Here is an 11,019-nt window from a genome sequence, read left to right as displayed (position 1 = left end):
GGACCTCAGCTGGGATGGTTGGTGACAACACCTACTCTGTCCCGTGGGCTCTTTACACAGGCTTTTGTGTGTGTGTGTATGTTGCGGGGGGGCAGAGGTTCCCTTCTGCTCTGGAAGCTGGGTTCAAGAGTGAGCACTCCACGATTCAGGAAGAGACGGAATCTCTCATTAGCTGAACAGCAATAGAACCCAGACTCAAGGCGAGGGGACACAGACCCACGTCTCCGCGACAAGAGTACCAAAGAATTTTATGACCAAGTTTTAAAAGCACCTGCAGCGGTTTATGTTATTAAAGAGTTGGGAGTCGATTCCCAGATTGGAATGCTCTTGTCTCCCTTTGGTGCTGTTGAATACTTTTCATCCCTGCAAGAATCTGCCTTAGCCCCACCCCCACCTGTTTCCTGAAGGTTGAAATTCTCTTGCTTCCTGTCTCTACTGTGGCCCTGCAAGCAGGTGGAAGGCAAGACTGGTTTCATCGATATTCACTGCTCCTGAGGCCAGACGGAATGCCCCTTACAAGGCAGGCGCCCCGATAAATGAGTGCCAGACAAGCAAATGTAAGTGAGAGGTTGAAGTGGGTAGAGAGAAGAGGAGGAGGGCTCAGGGCAGGCCAGGTCTCCAACGGAGGGGGCGGGGAGGGCTTCTGGCTGTGCAGGTGGGTGTCACCTCTTATTCAGCAATATCTGAATCGTTGTTCCCCCAACGACCAGAAAATGCAAGGGCTTTTCCCTCTGCAGGGTCATAAGTATTTCTGTGGCTTAAAGATCCGAGCTGAGGGCAGTAATAAGTGATCTTTAGTGTCGTTCAGCAAACACAGATAACTGGGAGTATGTTCCTCCTCCAGGAAGCCTTCCTAAACAGGCATTTCAGAGACCAATGTGATCTCCACCCAATATGCCACCCGACAAGTCAGACAGGCAGCTCAGTGGCTGACCCAGTGGCCTTTGGTTATATGTTTGGGCCTGGCTTTCCCTTGGTAAACGATTTGCGAGGCTTCTAGACAAAGCTAAAGCCAAAGAGTGAGGGGCTTTATGAGACCAGGCCCAGCCCCTTGAGCTATAGGGCCTCACGGCCACTGTTCAAGCGAGACATGGCCTAAGTCTTCCTTGTTAGACCTTGCTGTCTTTTTGTTGTTGTTGTTGTAGTTAAGATTTTTATTTATTTATTTTTGTCTTTGTGAGAGAGAGAGATGGAGATAGGGGACGAGCAGGGGGAGAAGCAGGTTCCCCACGGAACAAGGAGCCCGATACAGGACTCGATCCCAGCACTCTGAGATCATGACCTGAGCTGAAGGCGGACACTTAAGGAACTGAGCCACCCAGGTGCCCTACATGTTGCTCTTGTAGCAACTCTCAGGAGACGGACGGTGAGCAGAGCTTCGTGGGCAAAGATGAGGGCTCTCCTTCCGCAGCCTGCCCAGGTGGCTGGTCTCTAGCTGGAGCTGCTCTGTAGGCAGTGGGCGGTTTTTACGCCCTGCCTCCCATGACCTGTTGGGGCTGATCTTGGAATACCCCAGGGTCTCGGCATGGCTTATGTCCACCCCATCTGTGGTTAGACTGTGATGGGTAGCATGCTGTGAAGCGCTTCTCCAGAGCAGAGATGGTCTGAACAAGTCACCTTGCTCAGTTTTTCTTGGGTTTCAGAGGTTAAAGGTTTGATGCTAAAAAAAGCAAAGGGGCTTCTTGGCTGCCCAATCCAAATGTCTTCCAGGTCCCTTCTGAACCATGAAGTCCCCGGGACCCCTGTCTGTTGGAGACCCTCCGTGGTGGCCCCCAGGACCGCTGGCTCCTGCAGCCTCAGGAATGTCCCACATCCCTTGTCCCCTCCTGATTGAGTAGTTTGGTCCCTCCTACTTCTGTAAATTCTCAATGCCTTGCCTCCCACGCCAGAGACTGCCTGTGATTTGGCCAAAAGCCAGCAGACCAAGGATGTTGACTTTCTGCTCTCCAAACAAAAGGTCCTCTAGTTACCAGGATCTGCCCTCATTAGCAGGCACAAGGGATTATTAACATTTTTTTTTCTTTTCACAGAATCATCAGCAAATCCTGCCAGATTTGAAGCCTCAGTAGTATTCCTCCTCTCCTTCCAGATGGACCCAGACCGGGCCGGGTTTCAGCAGCTAAGGTCTCAACTACCACAGCAGCCCCTGGCTTCTGCCTTCTTTTGGTTCTCTTCCATTCCTTCCTTCCCCAGAACTTTCTAGATCTTTCCATAAGTTGAGAGAGGCCCAGGCCCCTTCCTTAGTTTGTTTTTTGATGTACTAAAAACCAAAGACATTTCAAGGTCGGGTTACAAGGTTATGATGCATTGTACATGTTTGCTTTTCACAGTATTAATGCTTTATTTTTAAAAAAATAATGATTTTGAAAAATGATTTTATTTATTATTTGAGAGAAAGAGAGAGAGAGAGAGAGCATGAGCGGAGGGGAGAAGCAGAGGGAGAGGGAGAAGCAGACCCCTGCTGAGCAGGGAGCCAGACACGGGGCTCGATTCCAGGACCCTGGAATCATGACCTGAGCTGAAGGCAGACGCTTAATCGACTGAAGCCACCCAGGCGCCCAGTATTAATGCTTTAAATGTGAAAAATGTAATGCTTTTCAGTTGTGCTAGTTATAACTGTGGAATTAAAAAATAATATAGTATATTCCAAATGGTCTGACCCGGTGATAGGACACAGGTCCAAAGTAGTTTCATGACCATCCCCCGTTTTTTTACAGTACAACACGCATTTCTTTCTTTCTTTCTTTTTAAATTAACATACATTATTTTCTCCAGCTGCTCTCTCCCTTTTTTTCCCTTGCCAGTATGTCCTTTGAATGTTGACTCCTATTTGAAGATAGCCTTGAACGTCCGACTGTGGATTCCTTCACGAACTAGAAGCTGGGCTTTCCGGCCACCCACCAAGGCACAAAACAAGTTTCAGTGGCCGAGTGGCCAAGCTTCAGTGGCTTCAGCCTTCCTCAGGCCTCCTGCTCCACCCTGTGTGCACCTGCCCGCCCTGGGGAGCCTCAGGTCTTAAGGGAACACTTTGCTCTCTGGCTGTCTATGCCTAGAATGCCCGACCGCCATCCTGCCCTTGACCGGATCCCATTCAGCCTCTAAGGTCTAAGACCATGTGTTTTCCCTTCCAGGAGTGTCCCCATGTGTGCCCGTCAGAAGGTTGAGGGACCCTCCTCCTGCTGCCTGTATCCTGTGCCGCTGACTTCTTACCATGACCTGCAGCACAGTGAGTCTGTGTCTGACCCCCGCCAGGGCTCTGTGAACAGCTCCGAAGACAAGGGCCATGACTTGGTCAGGGCTGCGTCCTGGCTTCTAGCAGGGGCCCAGGGAAATGGATGAATGAGTGAAGGTTCCAGTGAATACATGTAAAAAGTGAACGAAATGCCACAGGGCTCTGTGCCTTATCAGTTCTCCGTTTGTTCTGACCTAGATGATTTTGTTTGAGTTGGTGGAGCGTGGTGAACTTGGGAGGAGGCCATAGTTCCGGCCCAAGGCCAAAGTCCTCTTCCTCTTTCCTGCAGGCCTGGGATTACGCTCACCTGCGTGTGACCAGAAGGACCACCAGGTGGCGCTAAGTGCCCGTGGGGGACCGTCACAATCCGCCTCTTCTGCAGGGCCCAGAGAGTCTGTTCCAACGTTCCAAGAGACTGAAGATTCCTCTAGGTTGTTTTCTTGGAGTACCCATGAGCTCACTCTAACATCCCAAATCTAGCCCATGGAGGAAAAGAAATTTTGTTAAAGATGTCTAAATTCAGCCGAAGGCAGAAACTAGTCCAACATTAGTCCACGTGTGCAGAGCACAGCCCGAGTTCAGGGCTGTATCAGCTACACTGCTCCTGAACGGGTCCTCGGTCACCCCTGCTGCAGCCGCGAGGCCCCCCGAGAGGACGTGGCCGGGCCCCTGGGCACACAGGAAGTCTGCCTTCACAGAACACACTAGAACCTAGGGCTACGACCCAGCACTACCTTGCTGGCTGGTCGTCAAGAGGCGAACAGGTATGGATGGTGGCCTGGTCTTCTCAGGGCGGGGAGGGGCCTGGATCACTCGGAGCAGCTCTCTAGGAGAACATCTTGTTGCTCCGGACCTGAGCTCGTGGCCCCATTTCTTCTGGTCAGTAACAACTCCTTCCCCGCAGACACTAGCCTCTCGCTGTCCCTGAGCTATGGTGGTGGTGGGGGGGGAGGCTCCTTCCCAACTTGCTTCTCCCTGGGGTCCTTCTGGAAGTGAAGGGGACACCACCGCGCTTGCCGTCCTTGCTGAAACCATCCCGCACGCCGATGTCTGTCTTTCTGGGACTCCTTGCACTTGGGGCAGCCGGGGTAGGTTTTGCGCTTGATCCTGGCTGCCCCTAGATGAACTCACTGTGACAGAGGACGACGATGAGAATTAGACTCGCAGCTGGACAGACAGGCTTCCCATTGATTAGCTCTGTGATCCCCCACCCCGTGCCCACCTGAACCTTCCCCCGCCCCCTCCACCTGGCCAGGCCCACAGCTTTGCCCTGCCCCAGAGACCCTGCTTGTATTGTAGTCCGTGGGAATGGCACCCACTTGGCACCCACTTGGGGGTCCTTGGACTGGGCTTTCCCCCACCTGCAGAGCTACTCAGCTTGCTAAGAAGACACTGCACAGTCGTGCTGCCCGCAGAGAGGGTGCCAGCTCCTCCTGGATGGGAAGCCTCCTGGGGCATGGCGGCCACAGCCTCTCAGCTTCCAGCGGCAGAGTCCGTGCTTTTATCTGACATCTGTATACACAGGGCATGGAGGGATCCTCGGCAGGCCTCTCCTTGGCCTGGATGGGATGTGTCACCAGCAGCTGATCCAGGTTGCTAAGTGGCCTTCTGGTCACACCCAGCCTGGTGCCCATGGTCAGGCCACTGCAGAAGGGACTGATGCCAGCTTGGCCTCCAGATTTAATCTGGCCCCGGGGTTAACTCATGCCTGAGGGCAGGCCCCCTGAGATTCAGGGTCCCCTCCCCACTGCCACCTACTCTCTTCTCCTTTGGGCCCACGGCTGGCCATAGCTGCCACCACCTTCTCTCGTTCTGGAATTCCTGGGGCCAGGATGGCCTGGAGGCAATTCCTCAGGGCTCTTTCTCTGTTATTTCTCTGCCCTTAGATGTATCACCTCCCCCACCCTCCACCTTTCAATCAGTCCTACAGGGTGAGCAAGGAACCTCACAGACCAGGGGAGTGGTCCTCAGAGGGCCCTGACTTTGGCCTGGCCAGCAATCTACTCAGAACTTTTCTGAGCCCCTTCCCAGAAGTTTCTCAAATGCCAGTATACTTGGTACAGGCCTTTTAAGCCCCTTAAAATTAGGACACATTGTTCCCACTCTGATAACAGATTGGAGCTTCTATAGGGCCGGCCTGGGTGCTCCAGCCCAAATGTGTTCCCTGGGAAAAGCTTCTGCATACAGCAGCCCCAACAGTGGTATTTGTGAAGTGAGTGGATACGGGAGTCAAGGCAGGACGGTTTGAGCACGTCCCCAGCCTAGAAGCCACAAAGTGTCTTGAAGCACAACTCAAGGGGTACCAGGGTCCCCGAGCGGGAGCCAGGGACTCTTATTAGAGGTTGTGGGTTCTCATTACAGACACTGTCTCCTTTTCCTGGTCCTTGCCGCTGCTTCTCTCTCTATTTCGCTTATCATTTGTTGATGCCACAAGGAAACAGAATTCTAAAATAAATTCTTCTCCCTTCCCCAACCCCCAAACTTCTGAAGAAGTTTTAAGCCTGGCATTACAAATTTTCTAAATACTGTTGCAAAATCCCAACAGCTTACACAGAGAGCGAAGTGCGGATCTGAAGAAAAATCTCCAATGAATTTTTATGTTTTCTGTGCCAGCGGCTGCATGATTCAAAGGGAGGTAGCAACTCGGTGTCCATTCAGGCTTTACCTTTGGGGAGAGATTAGAAAGGTGGAAATCTTGAGCTGGATCAAAGGGAAGCTCTATTTCTATGTGGGTCACGGATGTTGCCCACAGCAGTGAGTTTTGGAGAGAAGCAGATGCTCAGTGGCTAGGGAATATTCTGGAACCTTCTAGATGTCTGTGCCTCTTCCCTTCTCTTTGGACATTGGTGTCTGGCATACAGTGGACATTCAGCACACGTTTGTTGGATGAACTAATTTGATAGCGCAGGTTTGTGAGTGTCTTGGCCTGGGGCAACAAGAAATTACTGATAATTTTGTGCTGATTATCTCACGTAAGCCTCATCTGCAGTGTGTGACCCGAGCAGGGTTATTTTTATTGTAGACGTGAGATGGCTGAGATGTTCAGGGTCACAGGGCTGGCAGGGGAGTGAAGCTGATGTCATACCCGAGCCATCAGACTCCGGAGCGTGTGTTGCTGACCTGCCGACCCATGGTGAATGGATGGAACTCTGTTTCCTGACATATCACTGTCTGGCCTACGTTCTTGGGTGTATTTTTTTTTTTTTTAAGATTTTATTTACTTATTTGACAGACAGCGATCACAAGTAGGCAGAGGCAGACAGAGAGAGGGAGAAGCAGGCTCTCCGCGGAGCAGAAAGCCCGATGTGGGGCTTGATCCCAGGACTCTGGGATCATGACCTGAGCCGAAGGCAGAGTCTTTAACCCACTGAGCCACCCAGACGCCCCTCTTGGGTGTATTTCTTATAGCACATTTTCCCAGCCCTCCTTCTAGAAACCCTTTGCTAGGTCTGGCTGCCAGAAACTACCAGCAATGCCAGAAACGTCCTCCAGGTGTCGCTGCAGGGAGCCCAGGGGGTGGCGTTGGGGGCCTTGCGGCTGGGAAGGAGAGGGAACAGGGAGCAGGGCGCCTACACGTGCTGAAAGCCATCCCTGTGCAATCAAGAACATGTTTTCATCAATGAGAAGCAGACCTCTTGGGCCCAGGAGGAAACTGGTGCGGAGCGCTGGCTGGGCTCCCCTCGGAAGTTCGCCTTTGCTCGGTGGCCAGATGGGTTGGATGGGGGGCTCAGCCCTCAAACAAGTCATGTCTGCAATGGCCTGGAAGCCGTCAATCCTGCTCCTGCCAGAGATGACCCCATTCCCCCAGGTGCCAACTGAGAGAAATGTGTCACTTGAGCCCAGGCCGGGGATGGGGTGGGTGGGGGTAGGGGAGCTGACTCCTCCCATTTTAGGGAACTTCTTAGAGTTCTGCATTAAATGACCATGGGTGTTTGTCAGTCAGTCCTTGGGGACAATAACAACCCAATCTGGCTTTCCATGGTACCTTGTCTAATATTTACCCCGATATAGGGCAGAATCAAAGAAGCGGCATCCTCAGATCTGGGTTTGGAGAGGGAACGCCCCATTTTTTAAAAAGTTGATTTAGTTAAGTAGTCTTTGTATCCACCATGGGGCTTGAACTCTGGACTGAGCTCAAGAGTCACATGCTCCATGGTCTGCACCGGCCACGCGACACGGGAGCTCCTCATCTTACAAGGAATCCTGAGACTTTTCCTCACGAAGGGAGCGGGGTGTCCCTTTTGGCCCTGGCTTCCACAGGGAGGCGAGGCTGGCTTCAGGCACCCCTCATTGATGGCAGAGGGGGCCTCCGGGGCGGGGCCCTGCTAGCCGGCCTGTGCATTTTGGGGCTGAAAATAACTCACAAGCAGGGTGTTGTGGGTTGAATTGCCTTCCCCTTGGACTCACATGCTGAAGTCCCAACCCCCAGGCGTCTGTGGACAGGACCCTGTCTGGAAACAGGGTCATTCACTGCCGATGTAATTAGTGAAGATGAGGCCCCACAGGAGGAGGTGGGCCCCTAACCCAGTAGGACTGGTGTCCTTGTGAAAAGGGACCGTCTGAAGGAGCCGAGTCTGCTGACGCCACGATCTCAGACATCTAGCCTCCAGAGCTGGGAGACCATCAATCTGTTGTTCAAACCACTCACTTTGGGGCACCTCGCTGCATTGGCCCCAGGAACCAACCCTCAGGGAGAGCATCTGGAGGACAAATGGACACCAGCTGTCCCTGGGATGAGTCCACACCTCTCGTCCCTGTTGGCCTAACCTTGCCCTCTGGGCTCAGGGATAGAAGAGAAACACCTGCCACTTTTAGGAAGTTTCCATTGAGGACCGACATGCCTGTATGAGAAGTTAGCCTAGACAGAGGGGGAGTTCTCAGATTCTTGAACCCAAACGTTTCTGTATTTGGCAGTAGAGCAATCATCTTTTTTTCCCTACAAAAGGAAACTTCAAGGCCCAAACTCCTTATCTTATAGGAAAAGGGTGCTCAGGGGAGCCCTGGATGTGCACCCCTTCTCCCAAGGTTGTGCTTTAATAAAGGGCAAACCCCACGTCAGAGTCGAGTGCCCCTGACCCCGGAGCCGGGCTGGAATGTAGTGCAGTACTTTTCTCTTCCTTTTCAAACAGGATGGGTTCTGGACCCCAAGGATAGACCGTGGTACAGAAGAGGTTTACGGTGTGACTGAGGCCCTGGGCTCTGGGCAGGCTCTGTCCCAGAGCAGCCAGGCGATGGGATGGGGGCGCCCACGGCTGAGTCTTGAGGGATGGATTGACTGGCTCTGCCCCGATTGGGTGGGCATGCTGGGCTCTCCCAGCAGAGGGCGCAGCATGAGCAAAGGCCCTGGGTCTAACCATAGTTCCTGCGCAGGGGAGCTGTAAGAAATTCAGTGTTTCTGGAGTTCTGGGAGCCGGCTAGGGTGGGGGCGGGGAGACGGGCCTGGCCGGATGAGGGGTGCTCACAAGCCATGCTAGGGAGGGTGGACCGCGTCTTTGGGGTCATGGATAGAGGGAGGGTGTCATTGATTGTTCACCCCAGGACACCTTGGAGAGTGAAGAGGGGCTTAAAAATAATGATCAGGAGTTAATTGCTCTGAGGCAAGCGTGAACCACGACCGTGGCAGACCCCCTGTCACGGCGAGCCCCTGAAGTGTTCGAAGCCAGGAGTGACGCGGTCCCGTCTGCACTTTGGAAAGGTCGCTGGCTGTGCAGCCCAGACGGCAAGACGTGCGCGACATAAAGAACTCAGGCGGCAAAAAAGAGAACATCGCGGCGAGGGAGTCTCCCCCGGCCCTGTCAGAAGCAATCCCTGGCCTGGGCAGGAGTGTCTTGTTCCAGAGGGAAGGTGACTGTAAGAGCAGGTGTGTCCGTGTCTCCCCTTTGGCACAGTGGTCGCCCTTGGTCCTGTTCTACCCTTGGCTTTTAATCAACAGGCCACGGACGTCATTCTGCCTCAGTGCCAACAGAGCTGCTTCCGTCTCTTTAAAATGCTCCGTGGATCCAGCATACCGCATTCGACCCGTGCCCTGTGGATGGACGTGGAGGAGGTTTCCGATTTTGTGCTGTCGTAAACGATGCTGGGACTCGGGTCCTCGTACAGAGCAACGTGTGCCGAGAATGAACCGCCCGTGATGGGATCACTGAGTCCGAGGGCGTAGATGCATTTATGATTTTAATAGATGTTGCCAAATCGTCCCTCACCGGAGGGGAGCTCATCCCGTGCACACACCCCGGGGCCCGAGGACGCGAACTGCAGCGAGAACGGGTTGAGTCCCCGGCGACTGGGCGCGGTGGGTCGTCTGAAGGGAAGTGGGGAGTGTGACCGGATGATTGTTGCAAGTGCGAGGGAGAGACATGAGGGTCTCCCGTGCGGCCGTCATGGTGGGGGTGGCGGGAAGCAGTGGTTTGGGAAAACACATGAAGAGGCAGAGTCCCCCGACCCAGGTGATAGAGGGGTGTGTGAGGACAACTTCTGCTTCTCTACCTGGTGTGACTGGGAGGTGCAGGGGAGGGAGGTCGCTTCAGAGCAGCTGAGGGCATCCAGGTGGAAACGTCCAGAAGTTGGATACATGGGCCGGAGGCTAGGGAAGAGCCCTAGGGCAAGCCCCAGTAGGGCTGATGGGACAGTCTGGGCCAGCGTGCCCGGGGACCCAGCATCTGAGGGAAGAGCGAGCCAGGGGCCCGGATGCAGTGGCTGCGGGAGGGCCTCCCTCTGGGCCCCCACTCGGCTCTCGTCGGTCGTGAGAAGAAAGGCCTCCCTGACTGTTGCTGTCTGGGTCCCTCCCTGTCTCATCTTATGCAGGCCCTGGTCGGGGAGCCTGGGGCTCTGCCCTATGTAAGGGGTGGGCTGCAGGAGAGGCTCATGGATGGAGGAAAGGGGCACAAGGAATATTCTGGAGGCCCAAGACATCAACTCCCGAATCTGGAGGCAACAGGTCTGGCAAGGCAGGGACTCGAAAGTGTCCATTAGAGCAATTAGGAGATCACGAGTGCCCTTAGCAGAGCTGGTTTCAAGCAGAGGCTGGGATTCTTTGAACCCATAATAGAAAGTCGGCGTGTTTACTCATTGGTTGTATCCTAGCAACAGCGTGTTCTCAACCGGGCTAAGTGTTCTAGAAAGCAAGACCAAATTATACAAGAACACAGCGTTCTAGAATGTCTGCATGGGTTTGTCAGCCGGTTTCCTCCTTAGAGGGACGCAGGAGATGGGTAAAAACTACCCTCCTTCCCTCCGAATTTCCAGGTAGTCCGCGACCGGCACTTAGTACACGAATAGTACACGGTAAGGGCTTTGCCTGGGTCATCTCCCGGAATTCCAAGTTAACCTGAGGGGGATCGGAAGAGCGGAGTCCCAACTGGGGAAACGAGCTGTGACTTGGACTTTGCCACCTTTAAGATCCAATGTCACTTCAGCCTTTGTTGTGGGGTCACTGCTGTCGCCAAGACTGGCGATGCCTTCCTTCCCTCTCCCTGTGGATCCTCCCATGCAGGGGCGTCCGATTTGACCCATAGCTCACTTCCAGCAGCTTTGAGGGATGCACGGAAAATACGGATGCCCACGTGACCTCCAAGGCTGCCATTTCCCCGTTGGGCACCGCCTCCCAGCCCCTTGCATGGCTCAGGGAGAGCATTTGCTTACCTGATGTAGGCAATCTGTTCTCTTCATACCTGTCTTTCCACAGATGGATGGGGAGCGGGTCTGGGAGGCAGAAGCTGGTCTCAGGTGTGTCTTTGTATAATTCCCTGCCATGGGTAAGGACCCAGGGACTGCTGTGGGCCAGGCTCAGG

The 11,019-nt window shown here is 53.8% G+C and overlaps 1 long non-coding RNA gene across 1 annotated transcript; it reads left to right on the top strand.

Annotated features, from left to right (window-relative positions):
- Positions 1 to 466: 466 nt before the first annotated feature.
- Positions 467 to 4,505, top strand: LOC101686523. The gene is made up of 5 exons (XR_001178400.2): positions 467 to 557; positions 2,031 to 2,124; positions 2,805 to 3,012; positions 3,132 to 3,226; positions 3,522 to 4,505. It is a non-coding gene; the product is annotated as an uncharacterized LOC101686523 (long non-coding RNA).
- Positions 4,506 to 11,019: the final 6,514 nt, after the last annotated feature.

Source organism: Mustela putorius, unplaced genomic scaffold (assembly GCF_011764305.1).
Source record: "Mustela putorius furo isolate JIRA1106 unplaced genomic scaffold, ASM1176430v1.1 tig00000813_pilon_pilon_pilon, whole genome shotgun sequence".
In the NCBI taxonomy this organism is placed as follows: domain Eukaryota; kingdom Metazoa; phylum Chordata; class Mammalia; order Carnivora; family Mustelidae; genus Mustela; species Mustela putorius.
Note: the sequence above shows the minus strand (reverse complement) of the source record. Positions and strands in the feature narration are given on the sequence as shown.